We start from the raw sequence: 19393 nt of genomic DNA on the forward strand, positions 1-19393 counted from the left end.
TGTCTACATGCATATATGTATAAATATATGTGTATATATGTGTGTATTATATATACATGTATACACATATATGTATAGATGTGTTTATGTGTATATATGTATATATGTATACACACAGACACATACAGATACACACACATATCAAGGAAAAAGTTCATTTGGTAAGAGATAGGTAGGCAGGACCTTCCTTAGTATGCATGCGTTTTAGTGTCTTCCACTTGAAAACTAACACTGGCCTCCTTACATTGATGAGACCCTTTATGAAAGGAAAGGAGACACAAACAAGAAGTTCCCTCATCTCAGAAAGAGGCTTGCCTACAAGGCCATGTGCTAACTGGCCAGGGAGTAAGGCAGAACTCCAGGAATCATCCTTACATCTCATGACCAGCAGGAAAGAAAGAAAGATTTGGCCTCGATGCTTTTTTTATATGCACATTCACTTTTTTCTTCAATAGCCAATTAAAATGAAGAAAGTAGCCCAGGAAAGAATCACAGAATAACTTCTTCAGGCTCTAACGGGGAGGATAGGGTCCTCCATTCTTTTTTTGCAGAAGCAGATTACTTAAGAATCTATGTAAATTGCTATAAGGAAGAATAGATTGAAAAGCCAAGAACCTCTGTTCCCCTTCAGAAGCCTATTCATGTGAAGCTCTTTTGTATAATGATACAAATGTCTAGACTGGGACTTTGCAAACCTATTATCCTTATCTATGTACATTTTGACTCCCTCCCTTCCCAATTGGAGGTAGGCTTCTGAAGAGAAGAGATTGTTTTATTTTTGTTTTTGTATCTCCAGGAGCCAGCCCAGTGTTTTGCATATAGTAGAAACTCAACAAATACGCATTATTGAATCTAAAGAACTTAAAGAAATTAGTTAGTTAACTGGAAGATAATTGATCTAGAAATGAGTTGAGAGAAGGGGAGCAATGATCATTCTCTACTCTGGTACATTATTTGGGCCAAATGCAATCTGGGTGGGGTATATAATTTGAAGATACTGGAATAATGTAAACCAAGAAAAGTAGAGATAAAGGGCTTGAGATAATTTGGATCCAGTACAGGACATTGTTTATTCCCAATTGTTTGGACTTAGAGACCTTGCATCCTATGCCAAAGTTGAGCACTGTCCTAATTTCCAAAATACAGCTACTATTTACAATTTACAACTACTATTTTATATTGAAACACTTGCTTAATTTAACCCCCCCCACTATTTTTATGTCTATGGAAAAACCATTTGCATTTTAAAAGAATTCAATTTTAATAAGACTTTTTATGTCCCTTCAGGTTCACTGAGATGAATTCATTTACCTGCATTTTGATCCTGTTTTCCCCATGTGATTGCACTACATGCAAAAGAAAAAAAAGGGATAGTGTTTATTACTGGAACCCTTACTACAACTTTCTCCCATCATTCAATCTGCAGGGCTACTACAGAGGTTAAATTTGTATAATTGGAATCCCTTGGCTTGTCTAAGAGTAAGCTACATTATGCCAACATTTATCACATAATAGTTTCTATTATAATGTGGTTCTGATATTTCTTATGTAAAAATTTGTGATTTGTAGCATCTAATAAGATACAGTGAATTATCTTCAAATGTTGACTGGCCCACTAAAAAGAGTAAATGCTTTAACAGTAAATCACATAAATGAAAGATTATAGAATCTTTTATGTCAAGTGACTTAGAGGTTGTCTAGTTAAATCCCCTATCTGAAACTTCTGCTCAAACATATCTTGTCACAAGGAAGTCAGTACTTCAGAAGGAAGCTTGGTGTGTTTTCAGACAACTCCAATTGTTAAGAAGTTCCTCTTGATTGTGTTTCCATGTGGTTTCCAAACATTGGTCCTAATTCCTTTCTCTGTAGTCATACAGAAAAAGTAGGATCTCTCTTTTTACATAACAACCTATATAATGAGTACATTAAGATACTCTCAAGTAATGAGTGTGTTCAATAGAAAACTGTAGAAATAATAAACATTACATTGATGAGAAAATAATAATGAGACAATATATCACAATTTATAGGATTTAATTAAAATAGTACAAAAGCAAAAAAAGTATCCCTGAATACACAGTAACAAAAAAAAATGAATTTATGAATTGAGTACACAATTAAGAGAAACAAATGATCCATAAGCAAATAGTTTTGAAAATTAAAGTTGACAGAATAGGAGGGAGAGAGAGGAGGGGAGAGAGAGAGAGCTTAAATTAACATATAGGAAGAGTAATATCATAAGTGGAGGTGAAATTAAAAATCAGAACTTAATATATTGAGCTAAATGGAAACAAATCTAAAAAAAAATCAAGGTGGATCAAGCTTCAAAAATCTAAAATATTGAAAGGTAGCAAAATAGAAATAGATTACATAAATATTCCAGAAATTGACCAAGCCATAAAATCCAAATATTTACCATCAGTATTCTAATGATGATTCAATGTGGCTCTATATCATGGGATACCACAATTTCTGGAGAATAGAAGTTCTAGGTGATCCAAAAGCCAGTGGAAAGACCTATGGTGGATATATTTAGGCATATAGGCCATAGCATATTGGCAAAAAGAAATTGTGTATGAGAAGAGGCACAAAATATTTTATTTAGGAAATACTTTACTAGGAATGGAGGCAGTCAGTTGATATAATAAAAGTAAGAAACAACTGATGAGCAGCCTGAATTCTGTTTATAATGTGTAAAGATCAAAAACAAGCCCTTCACTGCAGTATATGGCTCCTTTATGGAAGGTATTACATATACGGAATGAACAAATATAAATGTATTGCAATCATTGCTTTTGGAGAAATTGCTTATGTAAAAGATCATGGATCAACTGAAGTACTGAACAATCCAAAAAAGAGTTTAAACTAAGGAATTTATGTTTTAAGCTCTCCCAAGGTGATGTTTGCCTCTGAAACAATTTCAGGAATCAGTCAGTAAATGGAAGAAACAGGAGGAAAATGACTTCCTTACTTTTTATCGTTTAATTTTCTATCAGTCCTTATTTGGATCATCATCCACTAGAATTCACAGATACCTATATGTACATTGACTGTATGTGGGACTCATCTTATGTATAGTCAATGTAAGATAAGACGTATAAGAATATTCATAAAGCTTTGATTTTGCTAGGTGACACAATAAGTAGAGTGCTAGGCCTAGAGAGAGGAAGAACTGAGTTCCAATACGGCCTTAGAAAGTTAAGAGCTTTGTGACCTTGGCCAAATCATTTAACCTCTGTTTGCCTCAGTTTCTTATTCTATAAAATGGAGATAATGATATCACCCAACTCTCAGGCTTGTTAATAAGGATCAAATGACATAGCATTTGTAAAACTTTTAGCACAGTGACTGGTATATATCAGTCACTTAGTAAATGCTTGTTCCTTTCCCACTTTCCCATATTAATGATGAAGATGACACCTATTGTACAAATAGATTGTTATCAACATGGTAGTGGAGATTGGGCTTATAGGGTATTGTTTGTCATACAGTGTAGTGCTATGGAAACCAAAGAGGAGAGACCTGTAAAAAGGAACTAGTCATAAACAGTGTTAAGTAGTTCCAAAAGAGCCAAGAGAATTAAGAAAACTCTTACTGGTTGGCCTTTAAGATTTCACTGGTAGAAATTTTATTCAGGTTTGCATCCTCCTATAATAGAATTTTGTTGTCATCATTTGTTATGATTCAAATAATCATAATGCAGTCAGAATCAATCTAGGTGCCGTTTTGTTAATTTACTGCCAAAGTACATTGATGGGTAAGCCATTTAAAGGATGACAAAAATGGCTGTTCAATTATAAATTAAAAGAGTCAGTAGATGTTTGGGTGGAAACTGACTTATCAGATACTTTTCCAAAACCTTTTTTTTTTATTGGCATAAACACCATTTATAGCACAGCAGTAAACTTTTTGCTTTCTGCCTACCAAGAGTTAAGAATCTGTTTTTGTAGCAAAGGCCCCAAGTGAGAAACAGGAAAAGTATTGACCAGCATTTTATTAGCAATAAAGACATTAAAAAAAATAAAACACATAAAGGGCTGGTGATAAGGAAGGAAAAAAGTTGAAAAGTTAAAAATAGTACCTCTCTTACTGCACTTGATGTATTGTTCCTGTAGTGGCCTGAGACCTAATCACTTCTCGTCGGGAGCAACATTATTACAAAACCTATAGGGAAGAAGAAAAAGTATATTGCTTTCTTTCTGCAATCAAAGCAGTGGTCAGAAATACATGAACTGCAACTCAATGGGGCAGTGCAGGATAGGGCACTGAGGGAAGAAATAATAAACACATAGAGGGAAAAAAAAAAAACAACTGACTGAGTCAAAGTGAGAGAAAGCTAAAAGTTTTAGGGAAGGAAATAAACATTTACATAGTGCCTGCTTATGTGCCAGGCACTATGCTAAGCACTTTTTTTAAAAAATAAATATTATTTCATCCTCATAATAACTCTGGTAGGTGCTATTATTATCCCCCATTTACAATTGAGGAAGCTGAGGCAAAGAGGTTAAATGACTTGCCCAAGGTCACACAGCTAGTAACTGGATTTGGACAAGTTTTCCTGACTCCAAGTCTAGCAGCTACTTCACCACCAGCTGCCTTTAATTTGGGTGATCACAAATTAAATGTTCAGGACCAGTCCTACACAAAATTGTTCAGCAGGCAATTTTTTCAATAGCGTCCCACTCTTCTGCCTTTCTATGTCCTTCCTCTGTTCTTTCCCTACATATTAAATCTATGACCACCCATATTACCAGCAGTGATGAAGGTCCTTGCTCCTTCTATATATATTCCAGGTGCTTAATTTGCTCTGTATAGAGATGAAGAAGAGTATCTCTATTGCTCCTTAGCTTTCTCTTCTCACAAATAAAAAAAAATCCCATAACTTCTCACCGTCATGTATAGATAGTAATTTCTAATGCTTCTGTTTAGATAGACTTCACTAGGTGCTAAAAGTGTGCTTTGAAAATATAGTTGTCAGCTTTGAGGAATAAAAACTTTTGTTTTCATATAGGAGAAAGTAATTTTTAATGTTTTATAACCTAGAATTCTTCTTATGGAGTCATTCATATATAATATAAATTATGTCATGTCATTTGTTCATATCAAGTTCATGGGAAAATGCTAGTCATGTTATCTCCTTTAACTAAAGATACTCTCTATGAAGATACTAAGTTTACAAACTAATTCTTACCCTTTGATTCTTGAGAAAAATTGGGGTATAAAAGCTTAGCCAACACCCCATGAACAAACTGATTATGCTACTCTAAGGATGTGGGAAGGATAGGGGAAAGCTGAAACATGTACCAGTTGGACCTGGAATGGTAATGTTCAAAGGTTTTTTTAATTACAAAGTTTTCTCACCCTTCATTCTCATTCTCTCTCTCTCTCTCTCTCTTTCTCTCTCTCTCTCTCTCTCTCTCTCTCTCTCTCTCTCTCTCTCTCTCTCTCTCTCTCACATATATTTATCATTATTTAGGGATAGCCAGCCTCTGATGAATTGGAGGTGATTAACGGTATCCTTGCTTTGTTTTACTTTTGATGGAATACTTAACAAAGTCTGCAAAAGAACTTTCTTATTTGCCAGTGTTTATCAAAAGATAAAGCATGTGTGAAATCATTACATAACTAATGCAGAGAATCTCAGAGTTTAAAAAAAAAGAAAAGAAACCTTAGTGGCCAGTTATTTCAAGCCGTGCCTGAAAACAAATAATTCCTTCTACACAATATCTACCAAGAGTAGTCATTTAGACATTACTCAAAGATCCCCAGAAAGGAAGAATTCACTACTTCTGAGGGATTCCTCTCCTTTTTGAATAAATCTGATTATCAAGAACTGTTTTCTGATATTAAGCTTAAATTTACTTCTTTTCAGCTTCTACTTATTGCTGTTACTTTTGCATTTTGGATATACACATAAGTTGAGTCTCTCCTTTACAAGGCATACGTGAAGACAGCCAATATTCCCTTCCTTCTTTCCAGAACCTTTCTTCTCTGGGCCTAATACTGCCAGTTCCTTTGACCAATCTTCATATGAAATGAATTAGGGATCCTTTACCATCCTGATTGCTCTCCTCTGTATACTCTTCAGCTTGTCAAAATCCTTCCTAGAACCTTGCACTCAGAATTGAGTGTAAGCAATGTAGTCTCAGCAGATCACCACAATAGGACCATTATTCCTGGAAGCCATGACTTTCAGGGTAGCCCAAATTCATATTAATTTTAATGCCTGACGTAACACTTCAAGGTGACTTCCATGAATTTATTCCTTTTCTTCCCTTCTGCAAACATTGGATGGGAACCTGAACCTCCACATCTTGTTGCTCTAATTGTTACTTGGCCAAGCATACTATTATGTATCATCCTATAGCCAACTTAAGTAATTATCACTTTCACATACTTTTACCAGTAAGGCAGTTTTCCAAGCTAGTTTTCAGACTTCCATACAATTTAAGTTCTTCTAATTGAAAATTTCCAATTGATACTTTAGGAGAGGGAAAGGGAAGGTAAGAGAGAAAGCTTTTTATTAAGCACACACCATGTGCTGGGGACTATGCTTATTGCGTTTGATCCTCACAACAACCCTGGGTGCAGGCACAGTATTACTATTATTCTTCATTGCATGGTTGAGAAAAAATGAGGTAGACAGAGATCAAGTAACTTGCTTGGGATTATGCAACTTGTAAGTATCTAAAGCCAGATTTGCAACCAGTTCTTTCTGACTCCAAGTCTAGAACTCTAACCACTGTGTATTCTGGGTGACAAGTTCTTGAGTACTAGTTATATATTTCTATTGCATCTCATCTTACACATCTTTTTAAATTGGCACCACAACTGTTGAAGTTACTTCTACAACTGTAGGTGACTCCATAACATTTCTAGATAGCTCATATAACTGTTATGGATTAGGCTCTCCATTGTGTCATTCTTAGTTTAAGCCTTCTAAGTGTTTTCATCTGTTTGATAGGTAGTGATAAAGTAAACAAGTTGTGTTGGATAAATTTATGTTACTGAAAGTTACTATAATGTATAAATAAATACTGTTTTACTGCTGATTAAAGATTCTAATTAGATGTCACTTCTCCAGAAACCCAGAGTAATTGCATTGTGATTTCAAGGACTTTAAAACATATTTTCTTCAAAATGGCTCTGACTGATGATCTCATTTCTAGGGTTTGTTGCCAAGACAATGATCCCAAATATAATTATCTTCTATAACCTACTAGTGAAAATATATATTAAGACAACAGTATGCCACTGTTTCCAGCATTTAACAAATAATAAAAATTCAGTATTTTAATGGATCCATCATCTCATTAATATGGGTTCTATCTCTACAAGTATGAGTAACAACCCTCTCATCCTGATTTGGGTCTCCTTTCCATCAATACAGATCTTAAGCTCTTCATAACTTCGTACTCTTGAAAATTGCTATTGCCAAAAAAAAAAAAAATCTAGCAGCCAGTGGTCAATATGGTAGTGAGGGTTTCCAACTTAGCAAGGCTGCACTTGGGCAAGAGACACAAAGTCTATCCTTGGGGACTATAACAAAAACTTTTCCAACCTTGGTTGGTGCTGCCATAGTTTACAGTCTATTGACATAATCTTTGAGAGCCAGGCACACTTCTAAGGTAGAATGAGGCATTAGAGAAAGACTTTGGAAGTTCCTGTCCATGCCCTTTCATAAATCTTTCAGAAGATGTATATAGTGCAGTGAATCTTTTCCCTGGACCTTTGAAAGGTTTGAGTATATGGGTGTCATTTGAGTTATCCTTTGCTCTTGCTTCATGATCAGGGGATTCTTTTCTGGTCAGAGATATCATTAACGGTATATTCTTACACATGGAAGTTATATTTGCAAATCTGCTTCAGCTTATTTATACCTGTCATGCCTCCCTTCCTATTGCTTTTGTGGTCCCTTAGAATTTTTATTCTTTTAAAATTATGGTATTGTGGGTGTATAGCATCACTAGGACAATGTTGATGTTGCTGGTGACACTGGTTTTATGTCAAGTCAATTCTAATCAACAAGTGTTTATTAAGCACCTACTAGATAGCTGATTTTGTGCTGAACTCTGGGAGTACAAAAAAAAAAGAGGGTAAACCACAAGGGGAAGCTTGTGATCTTTGAAAGATGGTAGAATTTTGCAAATGTGTTCCACCCTGATGCACTCTTACTAATTCTGAGCTTCTGTCATGACTGCTCAAAATATGTACATATGGACTAATTCAATAGCCTGCCCATACAGCTTTATGTCATAATCTTTGTGACAGATGTTTCCATTCTTTGCTTTTTCAATGAATGACATTGCTGATATGAATTGCTAGATTGACCTCTCTAAGGTAGCTTGTATCAGTAGAAGTTTTGAGGTAGAAGATACCTTAGAAGTCATATAATTCAACTTCCCCAACCTCCAATTTTACAGAAAAAAAAATTATATGATTTAAGATTATAAAGATAGGACACTTGTCGGAACTGAAGTTTATTTAAAATTTTTTTGAAGTGACTCTTTTTCATTTATTTTTTTCTCAATTAGATATTTTTTTTTAGCATTCATTAAAAAAAAAACTTGGGTTCTAAATTCTCTCCCTCTAGGGGCACCTAAGTGGTTCAGTGGATAGGGCACCAGCCTTGAAGTCAGGAGGACCTGAGTTCAAATGCAGCCTCATACCAAACACTTGACACTTACTAGCTGTGTGACCCTGGGCAAATCACTTAACCCCAATTGCCTAAAAATAAAAAAAAAAATTAAAAAAATTAAAAAAATTAAATCCTCTCCCTCTCTTCTTCCCCTTCCCCTTGAGAAGGAAAGCAATTTGAAATAAATTATGTGAGTGTAGCCATGGAAGATATTTCCATATTAACCATGTTGCAAAAGAAAACAGATCCCTCTCCCCCCCAAAAAAACCCCAAAAATAATGAAGTAAAAAAAGTATGTTTCAATCTGCATTCAAACAGTTTTTTTCCTCTGGTAGTGGATAGCATTTTTCATCATGAGTCCTTCAGAACTGTCTTAGATCATCGTATTACCAAGAAACGCTAAATCATTCACACTTGATCATTATCATACAATATTGCTGTTGCTGTGTGTACACACTATTCTCTTGGTTCTGCTTATTTCACTTTGTTTCAGTTCATGTAAGTCTTCCCAGGTTTTTTATGAAAGTGTCCTGCTCATCATTTCTTGTATTAGAATAGTATTCCATCACAGTAAAATACTATAACTTGTTCAGAAATTCCCCAATTGATGGGCATTCCCTTTTTTCCATTTATTTGACATCATAAAAAGAGCTGCTACAAGGATTTTTGTACATATATGTCCTTTCCCTTTTTCTTTGATATTTTTGGGGTACAGATCTGGTAGTGATATTGCTGGGTCAGAGGGTGTGCACAGTTTTATAGCTCTTTGGGTATAGTTCCAAGTTGCTCTATGAATAGTTAGATAAGTTCACAACTCCACCAACAGTGCATTCGTGTCTCAATTTTTCCACAACCCCCCCACTATTTGTCATTTTCCTTTTCTATCATATTAGCCAATTTGATAGGTGTGAGGTGGTACCTCAGGGTTGTTTTAATTTGCTCTTCTCTGATCAATACTGATTTAGTGCATTTTTCATGTGATTATAGATAGCTTCGTTTTCTTCTTCTGAAATCTGCCTATTCATATTCTTTGACCATTTATCAACTGGAGAATCACTCATATTTTAATAAAATTGACTCAGTTCTCTATTTAAGAAATGAGCCATTCATCAGAGAAACTTGCTGTAAAAATTCCACTCCCCTCCATTTTTCTGCTTTCCTTCTAATCTTGACTGTATTCATTTTGTTTTGTGAAAAAAAATTAATATGATGTAATCAAAATTATCCATTTTATATTTTGTAATGCTCTCTGTCTCTTGTTTAGTCATAAATTCTTCCCTCATTAATAAATCTGACAGGTAAAATATTCCATGAATCCCTAATTTGCTTCTGATATGACCTTTTATGTTCAAATCATGTAACCATTTTGACCTTATCTTGGTATATGGTGTCAGATGTTGGGCTATTCCTAGTTTCTGCCAAAGTGCTTTCCAATTTCCCCAGTAATTTTTATCAAATAGACATTACTTATCTCCAAATATTGGATCTTTGGGTTTGTCAGACACTAGATTACCATTGTCATTTACTACTTTCATTATGTGCCTAACCTATTCCACTGATGTATTGCTTTATTTCATAGCCACTACCAAATTTTTTGATGATTACTGCTATATGATATAGTTTGAGGTGTGCTACTGCTAAGCTACCTTCACATTTTCCCCCTTTATTCACTTAATATTATTTGAACTGTTGTCCTTCCAAATGATTTTTTTTCAAATTCATTTATTTATTTATAGTTTTCAACATTCACTGTCACAAGATTTTGAGTTCTGCATTTTCTCCCCATCTGTCCCCTCCCCCATCCTATTATGATGCGCATTCTGAATACCTCTTCCCTTAATCTGCCCTCCTTTCTATCATCCCCCCCCCTTCTCTCATTCTCTTTCCCTTCTATTTTCCTGTGGGGTAAGATAAATTTCTGTACCTTGTTGCCTGTGTATCTTATTTCCCAGTTGCATGTAAAAACAATTTTTAACATTCGTTTTTAAAACTTGGAGTTCCAAATTCTCTCTCTTCATCCATCCACACCCACCCTCATTGAGAATGCAAGCAGTTCAATACAGGTTATACATATGCAGTCATGCAAAACACTTCCATAATAGTCATGTTGTGAAAGGCTAACTATACTTCTCTCCATCCTATCCCAGTCCCCATTTATTCTATTCTCTCCTTTGACCTTGTCCCTCCTCAAAAGTGTTTGCTTCTGATTATCCCCTTCCCAATCTTCTCTCCCTTCTCTCACTTCCCCCCTCTCTTATCCCCTTCTCCACTACTTTCCTGTAGGGTAAGATAGATTTCCATACCCAAATAGTTGTGTATGTTATTCCCTCCTTAAACCAAATCTGATAAAAGTTCACTCATTCCTTCTCCCCTTCCCCCTCTTCCCCTCCACTGTAAAAGCTTTTTATTGTCTCTTTTATGTGAGATAATTTACACCATTCTACCTCTCCCTTTCTCCTTTTCCCAGTACATTCCTCTCACACCTTAATTTTATTTTTTAGATAGCTTCCCTTCATATTCACCTCACCCTGTGCCCTCCTTCTATATATATTTCCTCTAATTCCTCTAATAGCAAGAAAGGTCTCATGAGTTACAAATATCACCTTTCCATGTTGGAATGTAAACAGTTCAACTTTAATAGGTCCCTTTCCTGTTTACCTTTTCATGCTTCTTGAGTCTTGTATTTGAAAGTCAATTTTTCTATTTAGCTCTGGTTTTCAAGAATGCATCAAATTCCTCTATCTCATTGAATGACAATTTTTTCTCCCTCATAGATTATACTTAGTTTTGCTGGGTAGATGATTCTTGGTTTTAATCATTTGACTTCTGGAATATCATATTCCAAGCCCTCAAATCCCTTAAAGTAGAAGCTGCTAAATTGTGTTATCCTGATTATGTTTCTACAATACTTGAACTGTTTCTTTGTGGCTGTTTGCAATATTTTCTCCTTGGCATGGGAACTCTGGAATTTGGCTATAATATTCCTGGAAGTTTTCATTTTAGGATTTATTTCAGGATATGATCTGTGGATTCTTTCAATTTCTATTTTACCCTCTGGTTTGAGAATATCAGGACAGTTTTCCTTGACAATTTCTTGAAAGACAACATCTAGACTCTTTTTTTGATCATGGCTTTCAGGTAGTCCAATAATTTTTAAGTTACCTCTCCTGGATCTCTTTTCCAGGTCAGTTGTTTTTCAATGAGATATTTCACATAGTATTCTATTTTTTTTATTCTTTTGGTTTTGTTTTATAATTTCTTGATTTCTCATAGAGCCATTAGCTTCCATTTGCTCCATTCTAATTTTTAAAGAATTATTTTCTTCAGTGAGCTTTTGGATCTCCTTTTCCATGTGGCTGATTCTACTTTTAAAGATATTCTTCTTGTCTTTGGCTTTTTTGACCTCTTTTGCCATTTGGGTTAGGTTATTTTTTAAGGTATTATTTTCTTCAATATTTTTTGTGTCTTCTTTAGCAAGCTATTGAGTAGTTTTTCATGATTTTCTTGTATCACTCTCATTTCTTTTCCCAGTTTTTTCTCTACTTCTGTTACTTGCTTTTCAAGATCCATTTTGAGCTCTTCCATAGCCTGAGACCAATTCATATTTTTCTTGGGGTCTTTGAATGTAGGAGCTTTCACTTTGTTATCTTTTTCTGGTTGTATATTTTGATCTTCCTTGTCACCAAAGTAAGATTCTATAGTCTGAGTTTATTTTCCTCTCTTTGCTCATTTTCCCAGGCAATTACTTGACTTTTTAACTCTTTGTTAAAGTAAGGCTCTGCTTCCTGGGTGGAGGATGCACTGTCCCAAGCTTCAGGGCTTTTGTGCAGCTGTTTTCAGAGACACTTCTAGGTACCTCTAAGTTTTCAGTTTTCCAAGATAGTATGATTAAAGGAGAGGTGTTTACTCCTTTCCTAGCCTGTGCTCTGGTCAGTGAGTGACCACAAGCACTCTTTTCTGCTCTGGACACTTAGAGGAGAGTTCCTTCTCCACTGTTGTCACAAGCTCTGCTATGCCAGTGCTCCTTCTCAGCCGAAGACTGCCACCCAGGACCGTGACCCAGATCTAAGTATGGATGAAGCTACAGAATCCTGCCTCAGTGACAACAAAGAGATCCCTGTAGCTCCTTCTGATCCCCTTACCATCTGTAGTCTGAGAGCTCTGGAAACAGCCACTGAGGCCACCACTGCTGCTGCTACCACCACTGCTACCATCGCCACCCTGGGGCTGCACTGCACTGCTCTGTCACCCAGGTCCAACAGACCTTTCTCACTGATCTTCTAAGTTGTCTTTGGGTTTTGTGTGTTGAAAAGTCTGGAAACCACCATAGCTTCCAATGATTCAGTCCCCTGAGGCCTGCTCTGGGTTTGCTGAGTTTGGCCTGTGCTGTTGTGGCCCTTGCTGAACTGTGCTCCTCTTTAAGCCCAGCACAACGGACCTTTCCTGTCGACCAATCAGGTGTCTTGGGCTGGAAATTTGTTTCACTCTGTCTTTTTGTGGGTTCTGTTGCTCTAGAATTTGTTTAAAGTCCTTTTTACAGGTATTTGGGGGAGAGCTCAAGTGAATCCCTGCTTTTACTCTGCCATGTTGCCTTCATGCCTCACACCCCCTGCCAAATGATTTTTAAATATGTTTTTCTAGCTCTCTAAAATAATTCTTTGGTAATTTGATTGGTGTGGCACTGAATAAGTATATCAACATAAGTAGAATTCTCATCTTTATTATATTGGCTTGGCCTACCTATCAAGAATGAGCATTTTTCCAGTTTAGATCCAACTTCATTTTTGTGGAAAGTGTTTTGTAATTATGTTCATATACTTTCTGAGTTTTTCTTGTCGGGTATACGCTCAATTATTTTGTATGGTCTGCAGTTATTTTAAATGGAATTTCTCTTTCTAGTACTTGTTGCTTCACTTCGTAATATATACAAATGCAGATGATTTATGTGTATAATTTTATACTGTACAACTTTATTGAAGTTGTTAATTATTTTATTTTTTAATTTTTGTTTTTTTTTTGTGAGGCAGTCAGGGTTAGGTGACTTGCCCAGGGTCACACAGCTAGGAAATGTCAAGTGTCTGAGACCAGATTTGAACTCAGGTCCTCCTGACTCCAGGGCCTGTGCTCTGTCTACTGTGCTACCACCCCAAGTTGTTAAGTATTTTAACTAGTTTTTCAGTTGATTCTCTGAAATTCTCTAAGTATACCATCATATCATCTACAAAGAGTGATAGTTTTGTTTCCTCATTGTTTATTCTAATTCCTTCAAATTCTTTTAATTGTCTTATTGCTATAGCTAGCATTTCTGGGACAAAATTGAATAATAGTGCTGATGATGGTCCTCCTTGCTTCACCCCTGATCTTATTGCTCAGGCTTCTAGCTTATCCCTTTATTGATAATGCTTGCTGATGGTTTTAGATAGATACTGCTTATCATTTTAAGGAAAGCTCCATTTATTCCTAGCTCTCTGGCTGTTGTATTTTGTTGAAAACTTTATCCCCTCCATATCCATCAAGATATTCACATAATTTTTGTTGTTTTTGTTATTGTTATGGTCAATGATGCTGATAATTTTCCTAATATTGAACCATCTCTGTATTTCTTGTATAAATATCACTTGGTCATAGAGTATGATCTTTGTGATTATATAGCTGTAATATCCTTACCAGTATTTTATTTAATTTTTTTGCATCAAAATTCAATAAGGAAATTGATATATAATTTTCTTTATCTATTTTTTCTCTTCCTTGTTTAGGTATCAGTAAAGTATTTGTGCTGTAAAAGGAATTTGGTGGGAGTCTTTCTTTGCCTATTTTCCCAAATAGTTTATATAATATTAGAATTAATTGTTCTTTAAATGTTTGGTAGAATACACTTGTGAACTCATTTCATCCTGAGATTTTTTTCTTAGGGAGCTCATTTATGGCTTGTTTAATTTATTTTTCTAAGATTGGTTTGTTTAAGTATTCTATTTTTCTTCTGTTTATCTAGACATTTTATATTTTAAATTATTCATCTGTTTCATTTATGTTGTCAGATATATTATCATGTAATTGGGCAAAATAACTCCTAATATTTTCTTCAATTTCACCTTCATTGGTTGTGAATTTACCCTTTTAATTTTTGCTACTGAAAATTTTTTTCTTCTTTTTTTTTAAATTAAACTAACGAATGTTTTTTTTCCATAAAACAAACTCCTCATTTTCTTTAATTAATTAATAGATTTAGAAGAGGGCTTAGAGGCCATTGAGTCGAAACCCCTCATTTTATACATGAGATCCTAATTACTAGAGCGATTAAAAAACTTGTCCAAAATCACATGACTGGTTGGATGTCCTTGGTAGAATCTGAACTCAGGTCTATTCTAATTAATTTCTTTAATTCAATGGTTTTCTTAATTTCAATTTTATTATTTTCTCCTTTGATTTTGAAGATTCCCGTTTTGGTGTTTAAATGGGAATTTTAAATTTGTTCATTTTCTATTTTTTTGTTTTGTTTTCATGGTCAATTCATTGATCTGCTCTTTCCCTATTTCATTGATATATGCATTTAAAAACATAAATTTCCCCCTCAGTACTTCTTTGGCTGCTTCCCATACATTTTGGAGTGTTATCTTATTGTTGTCATTCTCTTGATTTGTTCTTTGAATCACTCATCCTTTAGGACTAGATTATTTAGTTTCCAATTAATTTTTAATCCATGTTTCCACAGCCCTTTATTGAATATATATTTTAATTGCATTATGGTCTGAAAAGGATGCATTTGATATTTCTGTTTTTCTGCATTTAGTTGTGAGGTTTTTATGCTCTAAAACATGGTCAAGTTTTTGAAGGTGTCATGTACACCTGAGAAAAATATATACCCCTTTCTATTTCCATACAGTGTTTTCCAGAGTTCTATCATGTTTAACTTTTCTAAAATTCCATTCATCTCCTTAACTTCTTTCTTATTTATTTTTTGGTTATATTTATCTATTTCTGAAAGGGGAAATTTGAATTCCTCTACTAAAACTGAAGTTTAAAGGCAAGTTTGGTTTAATGCCAAAACCAGGTTTGTAATATTGTGCAATTTATTACAATCAACATGACGCCTTTTAGTAATAGAAGAATCTAGAGAACTACACCATTTACAAGGAGCTCCTCTTCCATGGGAATCCAGTTGATGATGGACTCTATGACACTGGTGGCACAGTGAATACAGCACTGAGCCTGGAGTCAAGAAGAAAATCTGAGTTCAGATTCTACCAAGGATTTTGGACAAGTTATTTAATCTCTCTAATAATTAGGATTCTCATGTGTAAAATGAGGGGACTGAATGGCCTCTTAGGCCTCTTCTAAATCTATGATTCTATTAAGCTAGTTGTTTTTATTTAAGGAAAACAAAACAACACAAACTTTGGTCTGAATATGCATCCCTGTTTTACATATCACTTAATATAAACCATTAGAGAAAGAGAGAAAAATAAAAACCATCTCTGCAGTTGAATTTATCAAGAAATCTGCCATAATTTTAACATATGTATGAAAGATATCTTGTTGGGGATGACTTAAATGCCATGTTTTTCTCTGAGGATGTATTTTTTTTAAATCAAGAAATAATTGCTGTGGGATATTCTATTCTCTTTTATTTCCAAATCACTTCTGCACCTGGTAAAATATAGTCTACTATAAAAATTATTTTTGAAAATCTGCCTCTTTAATTTTTAGGTTTTCATCAAGGAAAAATAGGGATAACTGTTGGTAATTTTTGAAATTATCCTGATTAGATACTTTGTGTGATAATAATCCAAAACATTTTCTATTCTTTTAGAATTTCATTCTGTTTGAGACCTCCTAAAAATGATTCAGATATTTCAGTATTTTTCATACAGCACATTGGGAATTGAGGTGGTAGAGTTCAAAAGTGATAATTCCATTTTGAAAGATGAGATCAGGTTGTTATAGAAATAATGATAAATCTGTTCCCTTTCATGTCTGTTTGTTGTCCTCATTCCAGTTTCATCTATAAATGCTCTTGGCATAGCCTTGCTTAGTTGGCTTTTATGCCAAGCTTTCTGCTAGCTCATTTTCCCCCTACAAATTAATGGATTTTTTTTTTGTGAGTCAATATTACCTAACATCTGTCATCTTTATATAGAATCAGTTAGTCAGTAAACATTTATTAAGTATCTGCCATGTGCTAAGCATTATACTAAGCTCTATGGATACTAAGTAAAGCAAAAAAAAAAAAGTCCCTGTCCTCAAGGAGCCCACAATGTAATGGCAGAGAATACATTAAAAAAATCAAAACTATGTACAGACAAGGTATATATGGGATAAATTTGAGATAATCAAAAGAAGGAAAGTGCTAACTGGTACTTGAAGGAAACCAGTTAGAATGAAAGGGACTTTAGAGGATTTCTGAGATAATCTCATTCTGCAAATGAGGAAATTTAGTCCCAGAGAGGTTTTGATTTGCATCAGGTCACAGAGGTAATAAGTGGGAAAGCCAGGATTTGAACCCTTCTGGCTCAAAATCCAGCCTTTTTTTCCTATTGCACAATTTTATATTCCATTAACCTCTATAATATTTTTCAAATAAATTTCTTTTCTTAACCAACATTGTAACCAATCATGGTAAACCATAACAAAACCATAGTAAAAATATCACATGTTTGCTAGTTTAGGTGGTTTCTGGCCTCTTTATCCACCTTGTTCTTTACACCAGTTAAATTTTGCTAAGAAATGGCAAAAATGAGAGTGAACTTTTTCCTTCCATCCTTTATACATTTTTGAATCAACGATCATGTTTAAATAGATCAGGTTGAAGTTGCAACTGAGTACAGTATCTTTTCATTTTTATACTTATTTCCAATTTGGTGCTAATTTTGACTTTTCAGCTAGGTAATCAATGATTTGACCACAAACAGGCAACCAATTTAAAAATGACCTCAGACCAATATAGCTAACATTTTATTGTTTGGTATGTGCAAGCCTCTGGACAAGTTGTTGAGATACAAAGACAAAGAAAATGAAAAAAGTCCCTGCCCAATAGGAACTTACATTTTACTGAGAAGGGACGGGGGTTAGGGGCACAGAAAGAGGACATGTAAAAAGATAAGCGCTTCTGTCTCACACCGCTTTATTAGATTTCTTCTTAAGTTCTATCCCAACAATGAGCAAATATGCTTATTATCCCTTCTAGTTTTGTGTTACTTTCAAATTTGATAAGCATGCCATCTATGCTTTTGTCCAAATCATTGCTAAGATTGTTAAACAGTCCCAGGCCAAACTGACATTCCTGGTGCACTCCATAGGAATAATCTTTCCTAATTGACATAAAATTATTAATAACTACTTTCCAGGTCTCGTTATTCAACCACATTCAAATCCACTGAACTGTAATATCATCTTGGCCACATCTTTCCATCTTTTCCATAATTATAGCATGGGGAAATTTATCAAATGTTTAACCTATCCTTTTATAATATGCTTTAAAACTAGGGTTTTTATTTTTTTGTGTCATGGACTGCTTTGGTAGTATTTTGAAACATATGGACCTCATCTCAGAATGATGTTTAAATGCATAAAATTTAAAAAAAGACCTATATGATTATAAAGGAAACAAATTACATTGATATACAGCTGTGTGTGTGTGTGTGTGTGTGTGTGTGTGTGTGTGTGTGTGTGTGAGAGAGAGAGAGAGAGAGAGAGAGAAAAGAGAGAGAGAGAGAGAGAGAGAGAGAGAGAGAGAGAGATTCAGGGCTCTCTCTCTGTGTGATGCCTTTTAACTTTTTTTTTAAGAAAATATTCATGTTTTTCATTTGTGAGTCACTGAGCAGTCTCAAAGCCTTGGCTTCTTCCATTTTTTCTTCTCAGACTTTCTACGATTTGCTCTCTTCCCCTGCTCCTTCCTCTGCATTGAAAGCACCAAGTATCAAAGTATTTGTGGACTTTTGGAAGAGAATATCTTGTCAAGTTCTTTGGAGATTTGCTTTATTTCATCTTTTGCAACAGATATTAATACACAAACTGCAGTTGTCTTGATAGTGATCTTATTTTTTGCTCATGTGGCATGACCAAGTGACCAATGAAATGATGTTATTTGTTTTCAAAGAAACAGTATAACAGTATAACCAAAAGCCATTAACTTCCTTACTTATCTTTCCTGGGACAATATGCAATAGTATAGTTCTATTTACTTACAATTTTTCTGTGACTTATGGCTCAGTTCATATAGACTGTCAGCATAGATATAGTTTAATTCCTGTGGTAATGTTATCAGCTCATAGATTATTGGATAAAGATGTCATATTTAGAGCACAAAGAGTTCAATTAGTGCTTGCAGATAATCTAAAAATGGAGAAATTCTTAGCACTTTCCATCTCCTTTCCTACCACAGTGACAGGTAGAACAAAGGATTTGGGACATTTTATGCTTTTATCTGTGTTACGGATCATCATGGTCAAAGAAATAATCACCTCGTAGTCAATCTTCTGCTGATGAGCCTCTGAAATCAGATAGGTTAGATCTGAGACTACAAATACAAGTTTTATTAGGACCATGCTCATAGTCTTCTTAGTTTAATAGAACTTGCCAAAACTTGTGTTCTATTGGATTACAAGAGCCTAGAATCACTGCCATGATGAGAAATCACAGTGAGGGAGGTGATAATTGATAACAGATTATTCAGTGGCTCCCTATGGCTTCTTGGGTAAAACATAAGTTCTTTGGCAATTACTGTACAGCCCTTCACAATCTGGCTCCAGTCTATGT

At 34.8% G+C, this 19393-nt stretch overlaps 1 pseudogene; it reads right to left on the minus strand.

The window, feature by feature from the left end:
* Positions 1-19182, minus strand: part of LOC110198260 (ATP synthase peripheral stalk subunit d, mitochondrial pseudogene) — a 30434-nt pseudogene extending 11252 nt beyond the window's left edge.
* Between the last annotated feature and the right edge of the window lie 211 nt (positions 19183-19393).

The sequence above is a fragment of the Phascolarctos cinereus genome, unplaced genomic scaffold, assembly GCF_003287225.1.
Source record: "Phascolarctos cinereus isolate Bilbo 61053 unplaced genomic scaffold, phaCin_HiC Scaffold_5;HRSCAF=322, whole genome shotgun sequence".
NCBI lineage: Eukaryota > Metazoa > Chordata > Mammalia > Diprotodontia > Phascolarctidae > Phascolarctos > Phascolarctos cinereus.